The sequence below is a fragment of the Dendrobates tinctorius genome, unplaced genomic scaffold, assembly GCF_039654945.1.
Source record: "Dendrobates tinctorius isolate UK_male_01 unplaced genomic scaffold, ASM3965494v1 ptg000036l, whole genome shotgun sequence".
Lineage (NCBI taxonomy): Eukaryota > Metazoa > Chordata > Amphibia > Anura > Dendrobatidae > Dendrobates > Dendrobates tinctorius.
Window position 1 is genome coordinate 10,249,124 of NW_027361704.1, and position 24,963 is coordinate 10,274,086.

Consider the following 24,963-nt stretch of genomic DNA (forward strand, 5'->3'; position numbering starts at 1 on the left):
GCTGACAATAAGTAATTTACCTTCTGTGGCCAGTTTGCAGGGTTTGCAAGATATGATCTCTTGCTTCTAAGAAAAACGTCCGGGGGGGTGTGTTCTGGCATTGAAATGAGAACTGGTCGTTCTTTGTTGCAATTTTCAAACTTTTAATTTTTGTACCCTTAAAACAGAGAGTGGTATCACACAAAATAGTTAATAAATAACATTTCCCACATGTCAACTTTACATCAGCACAATTTTGGAAACATTTTTTTTTGTTAGGATGTTATAAGGGCTAAAAGTTGCCCAACGATTTCTCATTTTTCCAAGGAAATTTACAAAAACATTTTTTTAGGGACCACCTCACATTTGAAGTGAGTTTGGGGGTCAATATAACAGCAAATACCCAAAAGTGACAACATTTTAAAAACTGCACCACTCAAGGTGAGCAAAACCAGATTCAAGAAGTTTATTAACCCTTCAGGTGCTTCATGAGAACTATAGCAATGTGCAAGATAAAAATGAACATTTTACTTTTTTCACAAATTTACATTGGGTGTAACATTTTTTATTTTCACAAGGGTATCAGGAGAAAATGGACAACAAAATTTGTTGTGGAATTTCTCCTGAGTATGCCAATAACCCGTATGTGGGGGAAAGCCACTGTTTGGACGCATGGCAGGGCTCAGAAGGGAGGGAGCACCTTTTGACTTTTTGAACGCAAAATTGGCTGGAATCGATGGTGGTGCCATGTTGTGTTTGGAGACCCCCTGTACCTAAACAGTGGAACCCCCCCAATCCTAACTCCAACCCTAACCCCAACACACACCTAACCCTAATCCCAACCCTAACCATAACCCTAACCTCAACACACCCCTAATCCCAACCCTAACCGTAAACAAGCATAAGTACCCTTAACTGCCACCGCTAAAAGGTATATCGGCGGTCATTAAGGGGTTAATGGTGAAACTGGACTCCACAATTTGTTGCAAAATATCTCTTGAATACGATGAGATGTCGTCAGAAACAACTGTTTGGGCACATGGTAGGGCTGAGAAGGCAGGAGTGCTGTTTATTTTCTGAGCACAGATTTTGCTAGTATAGTTTACAGAAGACATTTGCAAAGCTCTGAAGGTGACAAAGCAGCAGAAAAACCGCAGAAGTGACTTCATTTTGAAATGGCACCTCTCAATTTATTCATTTATAGCTGTAATTACTTTTTTGGCTCGACAGGTGTTTTAATTTTTTAACACCCACAAAATGGTTGTGGAGACATGCACCCTGCAAATTGTTAATGGGCTCTCCCCACTTCATTACCCCCTTTACACTCCAAGGTGGTTTGCACATTAATGACCAGGCCAATTTTTTCAATTCTGACCGCTGTCACTTTTTGAGGTAATAACTCTGGAATGATTCAACGGATCCCACAGATTCAGAGACCGTTTTTTTTTTGTGACATATTGTACTTCATAATAGTGGTAATATTTCTTTGGTTTGACTTGCGTTTATTTGTGAAAAAAAATGGAAATTTGGAGAAAATTTGGAAAATTTTGCAATTTTCAAAAATTAAATTGTTATGCCCTTAAATCAGAGGTATGTCACACAAAATAGTTAATAAATAACATTTTCCACATGTCTTTCTTACACCCGCACAATTTTTTAAGCACAATTTTCGTTTTTTAGGAAGTTATAAGGGCTTAATGTTGACCAGCGATTTCTCATTTTTCCAACAAAATTTACAAAATAATTTTTTAGGGACCACCTCACATTTGAAGTGACTTTGAGTGGTATATATGATAGAAAATACCCAAAAGTTACACCATTCTAAAAACTGTACCCCTCAAGGTGCTCAAAACCACATTCAAGAAGTTTATTAACCCTTCAGTTGCTTCACGAGAACTAAAGCAATGTGGAAGGAAAAAATTAACATTTAACTTTTTTTTAACAAAAATGTTACTTTAGACCCAATTTTTTTATTTTCACCAGGGTAACAGAAAAAGAATGGACTGCAAAATTTGTTGTGCAATTTATCCTGAGCATGCTGTTATCCCATATAATAATAATAATCTTTATTTTTATATAGCGCTAACATATTCCGCAGCACTTTACAGTTTGCACACATTATCATCACTGTCCCCTATGGGGCTCACAATCTAAATTCCCTATCAGTATGTCTTTGGAATGTAGGAGGAAACCCACGCAAACACGGGGAACCACTGTTTGCGCATATGGCAGTATTCGGAAGGGAAGGAGCGCCATTTGATTTTTTGAAAGCAAAATTTCCTGGAACAAACATGGTCGCTTACTGCAATTTAGGTGTCACATCTCCACCAGAACCTGCTCCTGCGACTTCTGTCACCAGGCACTGCTGTATTCACTCTGCAGGCGGCATTGGTGATAGAGTTGCCAGAACCAGAAGCACTGGGAGGCATGCTTTGTCCAGCCACTGAGGTTAGAGTGCTTGTAAGTTTAGTGCTGTCCAGTCTGGCAGTGTGGATGTGTGTGCTGTCCAACTGAAGTTATCAGCTTCCAGCTCCAGGCAAATGGAGATCACCACACCCTACTAAGGCTTCCAGCTTGTTGTTGGAAGCTACCAGATATAGCGTAGTGTTTCCTGCCTAGATGTGTGGCTTCGCCTCCTGGTTTGTTTAGTGTATTCCTGCTTTGACCACGGCTTGTTTCTGACTAGTCTTACAGATCCATATTTTGCCCTGGACCTCTCGGCTCTGACTCTGCTTGGAAATCCTTCCATGGTAGCGTTCTCCAAAAAATATCACATAGTGGTCATGGGAGATTTCAAGTATCCAGACATTTGTTGGGAATCTCTCTCAGGCAAAATTAACAGGTCAAGCAAATTCTTATCCTCTCTTGCTGGCAACTTTATCCTCCAAAAGGCAGGGGAGAAAACAAGGGGATCTGCTACCTTGGATCTAATCCTTATGAACAGGGAAGAAATGGTTGAGGAGGTAAGAGTGGCTGGGAGCTTAGGAGGTAGCGATCATGCTATTTTTGAATTTTGGATAACTAGAGGAGGAAGACCTGTGAAGACTCAGACTTCAAGGTTAGATTTTAGAAAGGCAGATTTTAAGGGACTCAGAAAGAGAGAATCAGAGGGAACTAATAGCTGGATATCCTTAAGGACAAAAATGCCCAAGAAGGATGGGAAATCTTGAAAAATTAGATTCTCAAAGCACAATCATTAACAATTCCGAAAAGAGGGAAGAATAGGAAGTATTTAAGGAAGCCAGGATGGATGAACACAGAACGTAAACACATGGTGAAAGGGAAGAAAGAAATGTTTATCAAATGGAAAGAGGGAGGCATATCTACAGAAGATTATAATGCAGTCTGCAGAACCTGCACGGCATGAATCAGATTAACTAAAGCTGACAATGAATTAAGGCTTGCAAGAGACGTCAAAAGCAATAAAAAAGGGGGGCGTGGCTATGGCAGCGACGGAGTAGGATGCACGCGGTGGAAGCTCCTGCCATCCTGACAAAATCCGGTCGGCAGACTCTTAACCTCGCTGCACACTCACCCATTTTCTGACCCCTCTGGACTCGGGGTCGCTCCTGGACCTCCGCGGGAGAGCGGGGCTGGACTCTTGGGAGCCGGCGGCTCTGGAAACCTGGGCGGCTGGCGGGGCCTGCAGGGAGCGTCGGCCATCTTGGAGGCGCGCGTTCTGCTGAAGAGAGACGTGGCGCCGAGTTTCATCGCTGCAGCGCTGAGGGAGCAGGACGGTGAGCTAAAACTTTAACTATTTGTGAGGGACAAGCGGTGTGAGCCCTGAAAAATTGGGCCCCGCGTCCCCCTCCTTACCATATTGCCTGCCCTGCGCCATAACTATTGGGGCCTGGATCCCTCCCTGGCTGTAGCCCCTGTGAGAGTCGCTCCCTGGGCTGTGGGGGCCCTTGCTTGCCGCCTGGGGCTGAACTTTGCCCCCTTGTGAGACGCTGCGGGTCTGTGGTGTGCCTGGGTCCCTTCAATCACCCTCTGTGCATAATACCCTGTCTGCCACATTAATTTGGAGACCCCAAAGTGCACGGTCTCTGCCATCCGGCAGTGCCCTATTGCCTTTAAAATGAGTCGTTCCAAAGGGTCCGGAACGGCTGCAGAAAAGCTAAAGGAATATGCCAGGATAGACCATGCTGAAGGCTCTAGATCTACAAAAAATAACCCCCTACAAGTTCAGCGTAAGAGCCGCCCCCCTGAAGGTGGAGAGGAGTGTGAGCAGGGGGAATTAACCCTTAAGCAGGCGTCTGAACAACTCATGCAGGCCATCTCCTTGACCAGGTCGTCTCTGACTGGGAAGATAGAGGACGTATATAATGAAGTGGGACGCCTCCGGCAAGATATGCAAGCCATGAAGGGCCGCATTACGGAGGTGGAGACGCGGGTATCCCAGGTGGAGGACACCATCACACCCATGGAGGCTAAACTAACAAAAGTGGCGGGTTCCATGAATGCGTGGAGGCAAAAAGCAGATGACCTGGAAAATAGGATGCGTCGAAATAACATCCGAATTATTGGCCTGCCGGAGCGATCGGAGGGACAACATCCGGAGCAATTCCTAGAAGATTGGCTTAAAACCACTTTGGGTGACGAATTCTCCTCGATTTTTGCGGTGGAGAGGGCCCACAGAGTCCCTACTAGGCCTCTCCCTCCAGGAGCCCCGCCTAGACCCTTTCTGGCGCGCATTCTCAACTGCAGGGATAGAGACGTGGTTTTACGACTGGCATGGCAAAAGAGCCCTATCAACTTCAACAATGCCACGATCTCGATCTTCCCGGATTTCTCTGCGGAACTCCAGAAACAACGGGCGCAGTTTACGGAGGTCAAAAGACATCTGCAGGAGAGGAACATTGTGTACTTGATGATTTACCCGGCCTGGCTCCGGGTGGTCCACGGGGGTTCTACTTTGTTTTTTACGGCGGAGTGGCTGCGATCCCATGGAGGGTCTGCTGAAAAGGAATCCTAATGCATCTTTTGTCAGTTGGTATTTTTCTATTAATCGACTGATTGGAGCTACACTCGGAAGCGTCCAAGATACCAACAATACCGGACACTGGGCTCAGTGATGGTATCCCCTTGTTTGTTCCATGATGGGAGTACAGGACTCTACTCCCATGTTGTTCATTGTTTATTTACTTTGTTTTTTTTCCGTAGAGGTTTTTGGCATTTTTTCTTAGGTTGTAACCGCAGTCGACAACAATTTCAGTCTGCAGGTGATATCTCTAAATTTTGCCCGGGTAATACCATGCACCATGTTCAGAGTAGCAAAGTATGGGGTCGGAGTTAATATGTATGACATGGAACATGATGGGAATTAAAACACCTCGAAAAAAGATCAAGGTCTTTCACAGGTCAGACATTATCGCCCTCACATTGTGGCCTTGGTGGAGACGCACCTGACTAGGGATACGGTACGGTGCGTGCAGAAGCCCTGGGTACAATGGTCTGCCCATACATTCCACACCAGCTATTCCAGAGGGGTCTCTGTTGGTACATAAAGACATCAGATGGGAGGCGGGGGAAACTCGGAGGGACCCTGAGGGTCGTTTTGTTTTTGTCCACGCATTGGTGAACACCAGGAAATATGTAGTCCTATGTATTTATAACCCCCCTCCGGCTCGTATATTCATCTTGCAGAAAGCAATGAGTTTTGCCCTTAACTGCCCAGACGCAGATGTTATTTGTATGGGCGATTTTAATATGGTTATGAACAACCGCCTGGAAAAATTGAGGCTGGATGATGTAGCGACCGGGGGGTCCTCCCCAATGTCTACAACCCCGTTGTCATCATTTATGGAGGGTGGCGGGTGGCTGGATTTGTGGAGGATGCGTCACCCTGAGTTAAGGGAGTACATTTGTCACTCATCCACCAAACACTCTCTATCACGCATAGACTATATATTCGGTTCTGGCGGTCTAGCAATGTGGGTGGCTGATATAGAACAAGGCAGTAGAGGGATCTCAGACCATAGCCCGGTCGTCCTTAAACTCAAATATGGGCAAGTAAACAGTGGGATAGCTTGGAAGTTAAATCCATTCTGGTTAAAACTGATGGGATCTCCGGACAGTACGATTGATCAGTTGAATTGCTTCATCGCGTCCCACCCGGAGCCCCAGGATATTAATTTATTCTGGGATGCCCTTAAGGCATACCTGAGGGGCTGTTTGTCCTCCACGATCTCTTATATTAAGCGGGTTACCGCAGGGAAAGATGACGAAGTGGAGCAACAACTGAAAGACGCGGAGGCAGCATATATATCTAGCCAGACCAGCGGGAACAGGAGTGAGTGGCTGGCTGCCCAGAGGTTATATACTCAGCACGTGGACACTAAATCTAAGCGTAAATTGTTTTTTTACTCGTCAATCCTCTTTTGAATTGGGGAACCAAACGGGCAAATTTTTGGCCTACCTGGTGCGCCAACATAACACCTCTAATATGATTTTGCAAATTCGCAAGGTAGACGGTACACGGGTGTCTTCGACCGAGGATATTCTCGGCTGTTTTCAGGATTACTACAGGTCACTATATAAATCTAAAAGTGACTTTGATACTTTAGGGTGCTTAAACTATTTGTCAGATATATCATTTCCCACATTAGATCCTGAGCAGCGGGCCCTTATGGATGCTGAGTTTACTCCAGAGGAGATAGATAACGCTATGACAGATATGGCTTCTGGGAAGGCCCCTGGACCTGATGGGTTACCTATTGAATTATATAGGAAGTACCGGGATATATTGACGCCACTCCTGAGTCTATCGGGGAATATGGGAGGGGAATTCTATGCCTGAGTCATTTTACAGGGCTAATATCATAGTGCTTTGGAAGGAGGGGAAGGACCCTTTAGAATGTGGATCCTATCGTCCCATTTCATTAGTGAATGTGGACTATAAAATTTTTACCAAGATTCTAGCTACTAGGCTGAATTCCATTATATTGAATCTCATACATCCAGATCAAACGGGCTTTATGCCAGGCAAAAGCACTTCCATTAACATCAGAAGAATCCAGTCAATAGTCCAATATAGCTCCTTGGTACCAGACAACAGATGGGCACTGGCATCGATGGATGCTGCCAAGGCTTTTGACTCTATTGAATGGCCTTTCCTTTCCGCATGTTTGCAGAGGTATGGCTTTGGCAATCAATTTATTACATGGATCAAAATATTATACATGAAACCTAAGGCCCGTATTATAATAAATAATTCTATATCTGAATCTTTCATGCTGCATAGGGGAACCCGCCAGGGTTGCCCTCTTTCCCCGGCTCTCTTCGCTCTTGCGATTGAGGCACTAGCAATACGTATAAGGTCCTTCCCCAATATCCGATGTATAGATATAGCAGGTCGGGTAGACACCATTGGCCTATATGCCGATGACATGGTGATATTCTTGAATAATGTGGAAGAAACTTTGCCGCAGGTGATATCCCTTATAGATAAATTTAGTAAATATTCAGGTTTACATATAAATTGGGAAAAATCTGCCCTGTTCCTCCTTTCCCATGCTCCGATTCCCCAGCTAGAGGATCTCTCCCCGCTGCCTATTGTATCTAGTTTTAAATATTTGGGCATCTACATCTCTAATAATAGTACACTTGATTTACAACTTAATGTCCACCCGTTGCTGGACCTGGTTAAAGCTAAATTTGCGTCTTGGAGTAGGCTCCCATTATCTGTCGCTGGACACATTAATCTGATTAAAATGATATTACTCCCTAAATTTGGCTACTCGCTCCAGCACAGTGCGGTAGCGGTGCCCAAGTCCTTTTTTGTTAATCTTAATTCTCTGGTCACGTCCTTTATTTGGGGGAAAACTAGGCCCAAACTTAAATTGTCCACTTTACAAAGACCAAAGAAGGGAGGTGGGGCGGCGCTGCCAGATTTTTTCCTGTATTACTTAGCTGGGCAGGCTAAAGCTTTAAATAAATGGATGCCGGGTAACTGCCTCCCTAATTCTGAAAGCCACCTGCTTCACGCTGCACAAGCGGATTGCCCATTGGGTTTCCTTGAGTTGGAAAAAACTAATGCTCCACGTCTGCTGCCCCTGCTCCAGCTGGCACGATTAATATGGAGACAAATCAAGAATGTAATAGGGTTTAGGGGTGTTGTGGCTGAAATGCCCCTGTGGAGTAATAACTATTTTTCGGAGCTACTGAATCACCCATCCGCCGTTTTTTGGGCTCAGTATGGCGTTTCTTCAGTGGGAGACTTGTATGACCAGGGGACCTTAAAGTCTTTTGAACAGTTACAAGCCGCGCATGATATTCCAAGATCTCAATTTTTTCACTATCTGCAGCTGAGATCGGCTCTTCAGTCACATATGAGGGATGGGGGTGTGGACCGTACTATTTCGTCTTTACCTCTGATAGGAATTCTTAACTCGCAGGGTCCCCAGGGTCTCATATCCTCCTTGTACACATATATGCTGTCAGTAGGGGCAGAATCGGCCATAAGCTCTATAAGGATGAAGTGGGAACGTCTCATCCCTGATGCGCAAAGAGAGAAGTGGGAGGAGATTCTGGAGTCTCCGATTGGAGTATCACCATCTATTAATAACAGAATGATACAAATGTATATAATAAATCAATCATATTTGACTCCGTTGCGACTTTTTAGGATGGGTCGGCTTCAATCATCAGAATGTATGCGATGTCACTCGCCAGATGCTGATTTTATCCATATGGTGTGGCAATGTCCCATTATCCTACACTACTGGAAAGAGGTCACCACATTACTGACGTCCTTGATGCAGGCCCCTGTCCCTCTAGAGCCATTGATTTGCTTGTTTGGGGTATGGGAGGAGGAGATCTGGGATCGATATGCTGGGGTCTTCTTGCGCGAGACGCTGCTTATGGCGCGGAAAGTGCTGGCACTGAGGTGGATGGGGGGCTCAGATCCTTCCTTTAGATTTTGGATCAAGTTGGTGAATTCGGTTGTTCCATATGAGCGCACGTTATATCACAATAGGGGATGCCCGGAGAAGTTTGAGAATATCTGGGAGAGGTGGAATTCCTCTCACCTTACTCTACAAAACTGAGACATCACGCACGACGCAACGTGATCTAGGAACCAAGCTGTGGAAATAGTAGGTGTTAGTTGAGATAGAGGTAGATGTAGTTTAGGAGTTCTAGTTAGCTCTTACTGTTACATGACAAGGTTTGTGAAATTTAAATTAAAGTGATATATGTATGGGGAAACACATAAACAGTTATCCTTTAAATATGTTCGGATGGAAATGTACACATTACCTTGTTTATTTGTGAGAGTGTGCAATTTCTTTGTATTCTGTTATCACAACTCATTGTGTATGATGTGCATTCTTTGTACTCTGGTGTTTAATAAACGAATTTAAAAAAAAAAAACCAATAAAAAAGGATTGTGGAGATATATCAAAAGTAAAAGAAAAGTCAAAGATGCTATAGGATTTTTACAAGATGAAAATGATGAAATGGTAAGAAAGGATGTTGAAAAGGTCGAACTTTTAAATTCCTATTTTGCACCTGTTTATTCTCAGAATGGCAAAGTAACATCAACTGATCTTCACTGTCTTATTAAAAGAATAGAAGAATTCAAGATATCTATTAACAGAAAGATAGTGAGTGAATACTTAGCTAACATAAATGAATTCAAGTGTCCAGGTCCAGATGAATTACACCCCAGAGTACTGAAGGAGATAGCAGAATAAATTTTTGAACCACTCTCTATAATCTTTGAAAATTCTAGGAGAACATGAGAAGTCCCAGAAGGCTGGAGAAGAGCAATGTTGTTCCTATCTTCAAAAAGGGGAAGAAGGTGGACCCAGGGAACTATAGGCTGGTGAGTTTGACTTCTGTACCAGTAAAGATCTTTGAACAAATTATTAAACAACATGTATGTAAGTGTACCTGGATTAGAATGAAGTGATTGACCAGATTCAGCATGGGTTTGTAACTAAGTCATTTCAGACTAACTTAATTTCCTTCTATGACAGAATCACTGACTGGGTGGAACAGGGAAATGCTGTAGATATAGTATATCTTGACGTCAGCAAAGTATTTGACAAAGTATCTCACACAATTCTTATTGAAAAAAATGACTAAGTATGGAATGGACAAAGCAACTGTTGGGTGGATTCATAACTGGCTTAGTGATCGAACCCAAAGAGGGGTCGTAAATGCCTGCACATCCAGATTGAAGAATGTCTCAAGTGGGGTACCACAGGGCTCTGTCCTTGGCCCTGTATTGTTCAACATCTTTATCAATGATTGAGATGAAGGAATTGAGGGTAAACTAATTAAATTTGCTGATTACACAATATTAGGAGGGATAGCTAAGACTAGGGAAGAGAGAGAGGATTCAAAAAGATAAAAATAAACTATAACAGTGGGCAGCAACTAACACAATGGTATTTAACAGGGAAAAATGCAAAGTACTAAATATGGGCAATAAAAATGAAAAAACATATACAGAATGGGAGGAATAGGGCTACGCAACAGCACATGTGAAAAAGACTAGGGTATACTAAAAGATCACAGACTGAACATGAGTCAACAGTGTGATGCAGTAGCAAAAAAGGCAAATACAATTCTGGGATGTATTAATAGAAGCATACAGTCTAGATCACGTGAAGTCATTATTGCCCTTTATTTCTCTTTGGTCAGACCTCACCTGGAATACTGTGTCCAGTTTTGGGCAAAACATTTTAAAAAAGACATCCACAAACTGGAGCAAGTTCAGAGAAGAGCGACCAGAATGGTGACCGGTCTGTAAACCATGTCCTATGAGGAACGGTTACAGGAATTGGGAATGTTTAGCTTGCAAAAAAGACTGAGAGGAGACTTAATAGCTGTCTACAAATATCTCAAGGGCTATCACATTGTAAAAGGATCATCTTTATTCTTATTTGCACAAGGAAAGACTAGAAGCAATTGGAATGAAAATGAATGGGAGGAGACAAAGATTAGATACAAGAAAAAAACTTTTTGACAGAGTGATCAATGAGTGGAATAGGCTGCCACAAGAGGTGGTGAGTTCTCCTTCAATAGAAGTCTTTAATCATTGGCTGAACAGACATCTGTCTGGGATGATTTAGTGAATCCTGCTTTGAGCAGGGGGTTGGACCAGATGACCCAGGAGGTCCCTTCCAACTCTACCATTCTATGATTCCACTGGGTCTTGTCCTAAAACCAGATCCCTGTACGGTTATATAAAGGATATTGGGGTTCTTTTGAAATCTTCCAGATGGAGTGGCTTGTGTGAAGCTTTCTGAGTCTGTGGCCTCGACTAGATGCTACATTAGGCACACTGTGAGGCTCAGGAAGAGAGTAACATTTGGGTTTGGGAGCGCTGATTTCACTGGATTTTATTTTAGGGGCTGGTAGCCATGTAGCTTTTCCAGAGTCTTTGTTCTACCAGTAATGTGGGAGTCCCCTAAATTTTCATTGAGAAAAGATGGACCTGTGGGACAGCTGGCTATCATTCAGATTAAACACTGTGGTCATAGAGATGTAATAGAGCTATTAATGGTAATATACAGGTATATAATAATCTGTTGTCATCACCCCTTCCCTTTCCCCTTCTTTTTTCTATAATATTTAGCTATGTTAAATTATTAATACATTTAGCCAATTAATGTTTTGAGGAAATTTCTGTAACAATGCACAATGACTGGAGGCTAAATGGTTGTTAAATATGACTTTATTTAAAATTAATAAAAAGTTTATGGTTAAAAAAAAATAGATGGACCTGAGTGGAGGTTGGTTTTATGCGTGATAAATTAGGGTTTTAATTAGTAACATTTTGGGGTAGATAACATTTTTTGATTGCTTTTAGTATAATGCTAGGATCAGATTCTTGTGTTATACACTGAGCACTTATGACAGGGTTTCCATGTAAATTCCACAAAAATGCAATTCAGATGAAACCCTGAAGGAACCATGCACTATAATGAGAAAGATGCAGACACTTTGGAATCCATTTGGTATCTGTTCCGGTGGTATCCTTCTTTTTAGATAAGAAAGAATGACACTGCACTAGTGACTGCGGTGCTTATGCATATGTGTAAAAGCCAGATTCATGAGCTACAGTTAGCTTATATACAGATGTGTAGTGCTCAGCTTGAAACAATCATGAGATACTGCTGACAGAAGAATAAGAAAAGCGGCACTCACCAAAGAGATGGAAATAGAGTCCTTTAGTCTATGTTTCAAGATATGGACAGGGTATGCAGGGAGTTCAAGTGCTGTGACTCTCATCCCTTCCTGCATCTCCCCTGGCTCACTTTCCACATTTGAGCCCATCACAGAAGAAGTCTCCAGACTCCTCTCTACCTCTCGTCCGACCACATGCACTACCGACCCCATTCCCTCACATCTCCTCCAGTCTCTCTCTCCAGTCGTCACAACTCACCTAACTGCAATCTTTAATCTCTCCCTCTCCTTGGGCATTTTCCCATCCTCCTTCAAACATGCCATCATTACTCCATTACTAAAGAAACCCGCTCTGGACCTATCCTGTGCAAACAACTACAGACCAGTCTCCAATCTCCCCTTCATCTCTAAACTTTTGGAGCGCCTAGTTTACTCCCGCCTTACCCATTACCTCTCCACTCACTCCCTTCTAGACCCTTCACAGTCCGGCTTCCGTCCCCTACATTCGACTGAAACTGCACTCATCAAAGTGAACAATGACCTTCTGACAGCAAAACGTAATTGTCACCACTCTCTGCTCATTCTTCTTGACCTATCTGCAGTTTTCAACACTGTTGACCACTATCTCTTACTCTCTAGGCTCCAGTCACTAGGGATTAAGGGCACTGCTCTCTCCTGGTTCTCTTCCTATCTTTCTGACCGCTCCTTCAGTGATTTGTTCTCTGGCTCCACGTCATCTCCTCTTCCTCTCGCTGTCGGGGTACCTCAGGGCTCAGTCCTTGGCACCCTTCTCTTCTCTCTCTACACATCCCCAATTGGACAGACCATCAGCAGATTGGGCTTCCACTACCATCTTTATGCTGATTCTGCAAATTGTATCTTCACATGCTGATGACACACAACTACAGTGGGCCAAAAAAGTATTTAGTCAGTCAGCAATAGTGCAAGTTCCACCACTTAAAAAGATGAGAGGCGTCTGTAATTTACATTATAGGTAGACCTCAACTATGGGAGACAAACTGAGAAAAAAAAATCCAGAAAATCACATTGTCTGTTTTTTTTTTCATTTTATTTGCATATTATGGTGGAAAATAAGTATTTGGTCAGAAACAAAATTTCATCTCAATACTTTGTGATATATCCTTTGTTGGCAATGACAGAGGTCAAACGTTTTCTGTAAGTCTTCACAAGGTTGCCACACACTGTTGTTGGTATGTTGGCCCATTCCTCCATGCAGATCTCCTCTAGAGCAGTGATGTTTTTGGCTTTTCGCTTGGCAACACGGACTTTCAACTCCCTCCAAAGGTTTTCTATAGGGTTGAGATCTGGAGACTGGCTAGGCCACTCCAGGACCTTGAAATGCTTCTTACGAAGCCACTCCTTCGTTGCCCTGGCGGTGTGCTTTGGATCATTGTCATGTTGAAAGACCCAGCCACGTTTCATCTTCAATGCCCTTGCTGATGGAAGGAGGTTTGCACTCAAAATCTTACGATACATGGCCCCATTCATTCTTTCATGTACCCGGATCAGTCGTCCTGGCCCCTTTGCAGAGAAACAGCCCCAAAGCATGATGTTTCCACCACCATGCTTTACAGTAGGTATGGTGTTTGATGGATGCAACTCAGTATTCTTTTTCCTCCAAACACGACAAGTTGTGTTTCTACCAAACAGTTCCAGTTTGGTTTCATCAGACCATAGGACATTCTCCCAAAACTCCGGGCCCGGACATGTACAGGCTTAAGCAGTGGGACACGTCTGGCACTGCAGGATCTGAGTCCATGGTGGCGTAGTGTGTTACTTATGGTAGGCCTTGTTACATTGGTCCCAGCTCTCTGCAGTTCATTCACTAGGTCCCCCCGCGTGGTTCTGGGATTTTTGCTCACCGTTCTTGTGATCATTCTGACCCCACGGGGTGGGATTTTGCGTGGAGCACCAGATCGAGGGAGATTATCAGTGGTCTTGTATGTCTTCCATTTTCTAATTATTGCTCCCACAGTTGATTTCTTCACTCCAAGCTGGTTGGCTATTGCAGATTCAGTCTTCCCAGCCTGGTGCAGGGCTACAATTTTGTTTCTGGTGTCCTTTGACAGCTCTTTGGTCTTCACCATAGTGGAGTTTGGAGTCAGACTGTTTGAGGGTGTGCACAGGTGTCTTTTTATACTGATAACAAGTTTAAACAGGTGCCATTACAACAGGTAATGAGTGGAGGAAAGAGGAGACTCTTAAAGAAGAAGTTACAGGTCTGTGAGAGCCAGAAATCTTGTTTGCTTGTTTCTGACCAAATACTTATTTTCCACCATAATATGCAAATAAAATGAAAAAAAAACAGACAATGTGATTTTCTGGATTTTTTTTCCTCAGTTTGTCTCCCATAGTTGAGGTCTACCTATGATGTAAATTACAGACGCCTCTCATCTTTTTAAGTGGTGGAACTTGCACTATTGCTGACTGACTAAATACTTTTTTGCCCCACCTTATATATGTCATTCCTCGACCTTACCCCTGCTGTACTACAGAACGCCAGTGACTGTCCGCAGTCTCCAACATCATGTCCGCACTCTATCTGAAACTCAACCTCTCCAAAACTGCACTTCTTCTGCTCCTGCCGTCTACGAACCTCCCTAAATCTGACACTTACCTCTCCGTGGGTGACACCACAATAACATCCCGGCAGCAGGTGCGCTGTCTGGGTGTTATGCTTGACACCAATCTCTCCTTCATATCCCATATACAATCTCTTGCCCGCTCTTGCTACTTACACCTAAAGAACATCTCTAAAATCTGCCCTTTTCTCACCATGGAAACAACAAAAACCCTCACTGTAGCATTGATCCACTCCCGCCTGGATTACTGCAACGCTCTATTAATTGACCTCCCCATTACTCAACTATGCCCTCTCCAGTCCATACTTAATGCAGCAGCCAGGGTCATCTATCTGGCTAATCGGTACTCGGACACGTCCTCTCTTCACCAGTCCTTACATTGGCTGCCCATTCATTATAGGATCCAATTCAAAGTACTTGTTCTCACCCACAAAGCTCTCCACAGTGCAGCACCCCCCTACATCTCCTACCTCATTTCTGTCTATCGGCCTAACTGACCACTGCGCTCTGCAAGCGACTTTCGACTAACCTCTGCACTAATCCGTACCTCCCACTCCCGACTCCAAGACTTCTCCTGCGCTGCACAAACCCTCTGAAATGCTCTACCCCAAGAAATTAGGACTATCCACAATTTGCATAGTTTCAGGCGCTCCCTCAAAACACATTTGTTCAGAGCGGCCTATCATATTCACTAGTAAAAGTCATTCTATGTGTAAGTGTGCATGTGTAGCCCATTCACTATCTTCATCCATCCTTCACTCCCTCAAGATGGCTGGACCATCATTGTAAATACACCATTGTAAGTACAAACCTGTACTTTGTATCTCCCCCACCTCATTGTAGATTGTAAGCTCTCACGAGCAGGGTTGTCTTATTTTGCTTTAATTGTTGTATTGTTAAAGTTGTTACTTATGACTTGTGTTTTGCAACTGTTAACCCCTTAGCGACAGAGCCAGTTTGCAGCTTAATGACTAGGCCAATTTTTACAATTCTGACCACTGTCCCTTTATGAGGTTATAACTCTGGAACGCTTTAATGGATCCTGCTGATTCTGAGATTGTTTTTTCGTGACATATTGTGCTTCATGTTAGTGGTAAAATTTCTTCGATAAGTCTTGTGTTTATTTATGAAAAAAACAGAAATATGGCAAAAAAATTTAAAATTTTTTCAATTTTAAAACTTTAAATTTTTATGCCCTTAAATCAGAGAGATGTGTCACATAAATTTCTTAATAAATAACATTTCCCACATGTCTACTTTACATCAGCACAATTTTGGATCCAAATTTTTTTTTTGTTAGGAAGTTATAAGGGTTAAAAGTTGACCAGCTATTTCTCATTTTTACAACAAAATTTACAAAGCCATTTTTTTTAGGGACCACATCATATTTAAAGTCATTTTGAGGGGTGTACATGACAGAAAATACCCAAAAGTGGCACCATTCTAAAAACTAGACCCCTCAAGGTGCTCAAAACCACATTCAAGAAGTTTATTAACCCTTTAAGTGCGTCACAGGAACGAAAGCAATGTGGATGGAAAAAATTAACATTTAACTTTTTTTTGGAAAAAAATTACTTCAGAACCAATTTTTTTTATTTTCACAAGTGTTAAAAGAGAAAATCAACCACAAAATTTGTTGTACAATTTCTCCTGAATACGCCGATACACCATATGTGGGGGTAAACCCCTTTTTCAGCACACGGCAGAGCTCGCAAGGGATGGAGCACCGTTTGACTTTTTCAACGCAGAATTAGCTGGAATTAAGATCGGATGCCATGTTGCGTTCGGAGAGCCCTTAATGTGCCTAAACAGTGGAAAACTCCAACAAGTGACCCCATTTTGGAAACTAGACCCATTAAGGAACTTATCTAGATGTGTGGTGAGCACTTTGAACCTTCAAGTGCTTCACAGAAGTTTATAACGTAGAGCCGTGAAAATAAGAAATCCATTTTTTTTCCACAAAAATGATCTTTTCACCCCCAAATTTTTATTTTTACAAGGGTAACAGGAGAAATCATACCCCCACAGTTATTATGCGATTTGTCCTGAGTACGCTGATACCCCATATGTGGGGAGGAACCACTGTTTGGGCGCATGGGAGAGCTCGGAAGGGAAGGAGTGCCATTTTGGAATGCAGACTTTGATGGAATGGTCTGCGGGCATCATGTTGCGTTTGCAGAGCCCCTGATGGGCCTAAACAGTGGAAACTCCCAACAAGTGACTCCATTTTGGAAACTAGACCCATGAAGGAACTTATCTAGATGTGTGGTGAGCACTTTGAACCTTCAAGTGCTTCACAGAAGTTTATAAACGCAGAGCCGTGAAAATAAGAAATACATTTTTTTTCCACAAAAATGATCTTTTCGCGCCCAAATTTTTATTTTTACAAGGGTAACAGGAGAAATCATACCCCCACAGTTATTATGCAATTTGTCCTGAGTACACTGATACCCCATATGTGGGGGGGAACCACTGTTTGGGCGCATGGGAGAGCTCGGAAGGGAAGGAGTGCCATTTTGGAATGCAGACTTTGATGGAATGGTCTGCGGGCATCATGTTGCGTTTGCAGAGCCCCTGATGGGCCTAAACAGTGGAAACCCCCCACGAGTGACCCCATTTTGGAAATTAGACCCCCTAAGGAACTTATCTAGATGTGTGGTGAGCACTTTGAACCCCCAAGCGTGTCACAGAAGTTTATAAACGCAGAGCCGTGAAAATAAAAAGTCTTTTTTATTTCCACAAAAGTGATTTTTTAGACCCCAATTTTTAGACCCCCAAAGTTGGTAAATAGTGGAAACCCCTCAATTCTTGCTCCAACCCTAACCCCAACACACCCCTAACCCTAATCCCAACCCTAATCCTTAATCCTAACCCTAATCCTAGTTCGCCCTAACCCTAGCCCAACCCTAACCCTTAACCCTAGCCCAACCCTAACCCTTAACCCTAGCCCAACCCTGACCCTAGCCCAACCCTAACCCTTAACCCTAGCCCAACCCTAAGCCTAGCCTAGCCCTAACCCTAGCCTAACCCTAACCCTAGCCTAACCCTAGCCTAACCCTAACCCTAGCCTAACCCTAGCCTAACCCTAACCCTAGCCTAACCCTAACCCTAGCCTAACCCTAACCCTACCCTAACCCTAGCCTAACCCTAACCCTAGCCTAACCCTAACCCTAACCCTTATGGAAAACTGAAAAAAAAAATATTTTTTTTATTTCATTATGTGTGCCAGAATAAGGGGGTGATAAAAGGGGGGGTTATGTACTATGTTTATTATTTTGATCACTATGATCGTTTATCATAGTGATCAAAATAATGAATGGAATCTGCCAGCCGGAGCCAGCAGATTCCCGGCGGGCGCACTGCGCATGCGCCCGCCATTTTCAAGATGGCGGCGCCCATCGGATGACGCCGGCGGGTGCGGGACCACCGGGAGGGGACGGAGGACAAGGGAGAGGTACCGGGAGGGGACCGGGGGGATCGGGGACCCTATTTCTCTATCCTCTGATGTGCGATCACATCAGAGGAAAGAGAAATTAAATGTAAAATCGCTGCTTTTTTTTTTTTTTGCGGTCGCCGTTATAGGGTTAATAACGGCGATCGCAAAAGCGGGGGTCGGTAAAAACCGACCGATTCATGTTCTCTGGGGTCTCGGCTACCCCTGGCAGCCGAGACCCCGGAGAAAATCCGACACTGGGGGGCGCTATTCACTTAAATCACAGCGCCGTGAATTAACGGCGCTGTGGTTTAAGTACCCTTAATTACCGCCGTTAAAAGGCGTATCGGCGGTCGTTAAGGGGTTAAACTGTAAAGCGCTGCGGAATATGTTGGCGCTATATAAATAAAGATTATTATTATTATAATATTCAGAGGGGTGCAGAGAGGAGAGTGTGGACAATGGCCGTTTTGCGTTAGTCCAACGCTTCTACGGGTCCAGGTGTGTAATTAACAAAGGTAATATACACTGTGTTCCAAATTATTATGCAAATGATATTTTTCTATGATTTTCATAAATAGTCAGTACAAATGACAGTCAGTCTAAAAAAAGTCATCACCTGTTAGAGTATACATCAAATTTTATTGAAGAAACCTCCCAATGATAACAGTATAATCTCCAAAATGAATAAAAACTCAAAGTGCACTGTTCCAAATTATTAGGCACAGTAGAATTTCTAAACATTTAATCTGTTTTAAAGAACTGAAAATGTTCTTTTGTGGAATTTGCAGCATTAGGAGGTCACATTCACTGAACAAAAAAGCTATTTAACTCCAAAACATCCTAACAGGCCAAGTTACATGCTATCATAGGAACCCTTCTGTGATATCACCTTCACAATTCTTGCATCCATTGAACTTGGGAGTTTTTGGAGAGTTTCTGCTTGGATTTCTTTGCATGAAGTCGGAATAGCCTCCCAGAGTTGCTGTTTTGATGTGAACTGCCTCCCTCATAGATCTTTTGCTTGATGATACTCCAAAGGTTCTCTACAGGGTTGAGGTCAGGGGAAGATGGTGGCCACACCATGAGTTTATCTCCTTTTAGGCCTATAGCAGTCAATGACTCAGAGGTATTCTTTGCAGCATGAGATGGTGCATTGTCATGCATGAAGAGGATTTTGCTCCTGAAGACACATTTCTGCTTTTTATACCATGTAAGACAGCTGTCAATCAGAAACTCTATATACAGTACTTTGCAGAGGTCATTTTCACACCTTCAGGAACTTTAAAGAGCCCTACCAGCTGTTTCCCCATGATTCCGGCCCAAAACATGACTCCTCCTCCTCCTTGCTGAAGTCGCAGCCTTGTTGGGACATAGTGGCCATCCACCAACCATCCATCTGGACCATCCAGGGTTGCTCGACACTCATCAGTAAACAAGACTGTATGAAAAATAGTCTTCATGTATGTCTGGACCCACTGCTACAATTTCTGCTTGTGAACACTTTTTAGGGGTGGCCGAATAGTAGGATTATGCACCACAGCAAGCCTTTGAAGGATCCTACACCATGAGGCTCGAGGGACTCCAGAGGCACCAGCAGCTTTAAATATCTGTTTGCTGGTTTGTAATGGCTTTTTAGCAGCTGCTCTCTTAATCCGATGAACTTGCCTGGCAGAAACCTTCCTCATTCTGCCTTTATCAGCATAAACATGTCTGTGCTCAGAATCAACCACAAATCTCTTAACAGTACGATGGTCACGTTTACATTTTTGGGAAATATCTAATGTTTTCATCTCTTGACCAAGGCATTGCACTATTTGATGCTTTTCAGCAGCAGAGAGGTCCTTTTTCTTTCCTAAATTCCTTGAAACCTGTGCCCTGCTTAATAATGTGGAACATCATTCTTAAGTAATTTTCCTTTAATTGGGCTCACCTGGTGAACTAATTATCACAGGAATTTGAGATTGATTTCAGTGATCCAAAGAGCCCTGATACACAATACCATCTATGAGTTTATTTGAAAAACAAAAAATTACATCTTTATGACACTTAAATCCATTTTGCATAATAATTTGGAACGCAGTGTATAGGCTTTTATAGGTAGTACAAACAAATGTGAAGTGATACAAAAATATATTATATAAACGCACATACATTGTTAAAAACAATTGCAGAGAAACAAATAAGCAGAGGAAAATATTCTGTAGAAAGACAGAAATGTTTACTCTATCATTCAAACCCAAGGGTCCTTGTGCATTAGCTTTTAGGATCCATTTTGCTTCATGTCTTAATAGATCAGAAAAACAACAAAGACCTCTTACTCGAAATGTATCCAGCACATCACTTTCCTCACAAGTTAGTAGTATTTCCACGGGCTCTGAAATGGAAATGAATAATCAAAGGATGGTCAAAACTAGATTTGGGGGCAATGGCAACCCAAAAGATTTTTTCATCCAAAGTCGCAGGAAAGGCGAACAACCTAAGGTATTAAATCAATGCACTCTTTGACTGAGGTTCAATTAAAAGTTTTAGAAAAGGGACCAACTTTTTCACCTAATGCACCTTTAGACACATTCACGGCCATGAAGGACACACATTTGTTTGCAAGAAAACTATTGTTGAAACGGCTTCATGAAAAATCTAGTACAGATCCCATGGTTTTTAACACTAAGGAGGAACAAGAAGCACTGGCTGTCCTTGAATCTTTGGCAGAGAGAGACAGCTCAACAAGGGTAAGCAATTTCCCTAATCATTTATTTGCAAAATCTAAAACTTTTCCTAGTCTCAACTCCTATCCAACTATTGACATTTTTGTCAAACTGTGACATTCAATGACATTGAAAAAATTGGCAACAAATGTAAACACCGATTTGATAAGGAAGCAATGTCAGCGGTGAAAGAAATGCAGTCATGTGTTGTGAGTTCATTTTTCCCTTCACCATTGAGGACTGATGAACTCCCTCCTCTGGTGAAGGAAGGTAGTGAGGCTGATTACCAAACACCTGGGCAGCTAGATGATGACTGGGTTGCTGGAATTGAGGACTGAATATAAGGCAGCCGACGCCCTTCTGCCTTGCTGGTGATCCTGCTGGATTCTTGGAGACCAGTCTGATTCCTGCATCTCAAAGCTAAGTTTTTCTGCTCTGCTTTGTACTCTTCAGTTTTGTTTTTGTTTTGCCTTGTTTTTTGGGAGTTCTGCCATCCCCGGCCGGGGGTGAGCTGAATTCCATTTTTGTCTCTGATCTGTTGATCTTTTGCTCTGTCTTCAGAATATACCTGAGTGCTGATATAGTCTTTTGAAGCCTAGCGACTTCAGGGCCTGTTTTTCCTATCAGTCAGTTGGCTCATTTTGGATAGGGTTTTTGCGGATGGCAGACAGCAGCTTTCCTATCCTGTCCTATTTAGTTAGCTTGGGCCCCATAATTTGCTCAACCTATATTTCTATCTGTGTTAGTGTTTTCATCTTGCTTCACTGTCATTATATGTTGGGGGCTGCCTATTGCTTTGGGGTCTGCTCTGGGGCAGTTTAGTTTTTCCCCTTTCTGTCTTTAGGCTATGTAGTTCTCCGGCTGTGATCGAGGGGTCTAGGGCACCGTAGGAACCCCCCACGGCTACTGCTAGTTGTTGTGGATAGGTTCAGGGGTCTGCAATCCGATAACTGCCAACCTCTTTGGTTTTTCTGAACTTAGCTAGTATTTTGTTTTTTCCTCCTTCGGTGACTCATCATAACAGTCATGGTCTGATGTCTGCTTTAAACCAGCAGATAAAGGTGGAAATTTGGTCATATGCTCTATGATGGAGACAATCATTTCTACTAAACCACGCTTACCAACATTCTACCTGGTCCCCAAGGTCCACAAAAATCTGTTGGATCCCCCTAGACGTCCAATTGAATCAGGGATTGGGGGGCCATGTGAAATTGTGTGCCAAATGATTGATTTCTATCTAAAACCGCTGGTATCTACTCTACCTTCTTACATTAAGGACACGACAGCAACCTTGGGACATTTTGATGGTCTAGTGCTATGTGAGGACATGGTCATGGTGACAACTGACATCGAGAGTCTCTATACGTCTATTAGACACACAGACGGTATTAGAGCGGTTACTTGGTTCCTCCAATCCAGCAATCTGGATAGATCCCTGGCAGACCTTATCGTCGAACTACTGGAATTTATTCTCAAACATAATTGTTTTATTTTTAATAATCAAATCTATATCCAAACCCAAGAAACAGCGAACCCCACCTGTGCCCCATCGTACGCTAATTTGTTCCTTGGGTTATGGGAACGAAAGATTTTCCAGAGCAATCCAGTGAGGAATGTAGACAAGATTCACCACAGAATTCGATATATAGCCGACGTATGGTTTGTCTGTGAGGGATCCGGTGAGGAACTTAAACATTTGATGGACAACCTGAATAACAATACTGTAAATGTCAAATTGACATATACATATGGTCACCAGGTAAATTTCTTAGATGTGAACATCCAGGCCAATCATTGTGGTATGCTAACTACGGATGTGTATAGAAAACCTATGGCAACTAATACTATACTACATGCCGAATCATCACATCCCAATACAACAATTCGAGGCATTCCTATTGGGCAACACCTGAGAATAAGGAGAGTATGCTCCACTGAGGAGAATTTCCAAAAACAAGCCAATGATCTCTACTCGAGATTTCGGGAGAGAGGTTATAGCTACAGAACTATACGAAATGGCTATAATAGGGCCAAAAGATCATCTAGAAATATGCTGCTCTACAATAAAAAAGCAAGTACTAGTGAGAGTAGTGGAAAGCCTGAACAACTCAGGTTTATCACTTCGTTTAATGGCCAATGGGATGATCTTCTAAGTATTCTCCGCAGACATTGGAATGTTTTGGAAACAGATCCAATTTTGAAGAACTTGATCCCCCCGAAACCCTTGGTAACGGCAAGGCGATCCAGAAATCTTCGGATCTCCTGGTAGACAGCCACTACACATCAGAGATCCATCAAAAACCAAGTAGTAAAGATCCAACTATACTTCGGGGATTTTTTCTGTGTGGCCTCTGTAAGGCCTGTAGGAATCTGGTGAAATGTAAGGATTTCTCTAACTCCAGTGGTACACGCAAATTTGAAATCTGGCATAGGCTTACATGCTCTTCCACGGGAGTCATATATTATGCACAATGTCCGTGCAAAAGATCTATGTGGGGATGACTACCCGTGAGTTCAAAATAAGGGTAAGAGAGCATGTACGCGATGTAGAAAAATCTAAAAATGACACTGGAGAACAAGCCTTGAAAACCTTGCCAAGACATTTCAGGGATTTCCATAACTCTGATTCGAGTCTATTGACATTGACAGTGATTGATCAGGTATCAATGGGTCAAAGGGGGGTGATCTGTTTAAAAGGCTGGCACAAATTGAAAGCCGTTGGATATACCGCCTACGAACGGTAACACCTCTGGGACTTAATGAAAATTTCAAGTTTAGCTCTTTCCTTTAAGGGATTGGTATCTTTTAATTTGCTGGTGGGTGTGGGGTTTTTTATTTTTTATTTCTGATATTTGTTGTTTCCTGTGCTATGGGGTTTTTCCCATTTTATGCTATATACTAAAATGCTTTTTCACTTCCCATAGGCTATGCATCTTGGTTAAATGCTGGCGGCTTTTGTTCTTTCAGCTGATGATACATGATGGAAACCATCCTGGATCCATGAGAAAATAGATCCGCAAGAATTTTTTGGACTTTTGTTCTAAGGAACCAATATTTCATCTGGATCTTGCACTTTATCTATAAATTTATATACATCTGTCAGTATCATATCTAGACGATGATATTAATTTTATGTTTGTGACTTCATTGTATTTAATTTGGGACCTTAGTATTAATAAGCACTTTTTTATCAATGTTAAAATGTAGTTATATTCTAGTGCACATTGTTAACATGTATATCTGATCAATATAGATTTTTTCACATATTTTGTTTATATAATTTTTGATAGGTATTTATATCACTTTTGGGTCATTGCATGCACTTAAGCACTTTAATATATATATTATATTTTTTGTGATATATATATGCAATAGTATATCCATTTCTATATATCTGTATTGGCTGTCATAGGGCAGTATCACATGATTAAGTTTACATCATCCACCTTTTCTTATATTGGGGAGTATATTTTGGTGATTACTTGCTGCGCCCCTTATATTATAATAAATAGAGGTTTTTTACACATTCCAGTTTTTGCACAATGCACTTTCTCACTGATTGTATTTTAATATCGCCACTCCTATTAGCACTTCCTGTATGACGCGTGCGCTGCTGCCTGCTCCATTGGCGTTATGACAAGTGGGCATCGGAGGCAGGGCGCATGCGGCCATCACTATGACGGCCCATGGGGTGTTTGCATTCCACGGCCGCAAATCATGACGTCGGTAAGATGGAGGATGTCAGCGGCGCACGCGCGGTTATGACAGGAAGTGAACTTTCACTGACCCGGATCCCTTCCTTGTTACACAGCGGCAGTAGATTTACAATTGCCTCCTGCAATAATTAAGATGCACATCCCCTCCTCACAGCGTTCCTCTCCTGACGAAGGGACGAAACGCGCGTTGAGGCGCCTGTGGAGGACCGCATTAGCAGACCACCATTTATATGTAAGTGCCTGGATTAATTTTTTATTTTCACAGAGGCCATATTTAGGCAACAAAACAGCATCTACTGTATGTGTACTGACAGCCAATACTAAATGAATGCTGATTATTATATGGCTATACCTGTGAATTGCAATGTGCACTATTTTGCATAATT

The 24,963-nt window shown here is 42.6% G+C and overlaps 1 long non-coding RNA gene across 1 annotated transcript; it reads left to right on the top strand.

The window, feature by feature from the left end:
* Nucleotides 1–9,710: 9,710 nt before the first annotated feature.
* LOC141087952 (uncharacterized) lies at nucleotides 9,711–24,387 on the top strand. The gene is made up of 2 exons (XR_012231773.1): nucleotides 9,711–9,805; nucleotides 23,786–24,387. It is a non-coding gene; the product is annotated as an uncharacterized lncRNA (long non-coding RNA).
* Nucleotides 24,388–24,963: the final 576 nt, after the last annotated feature.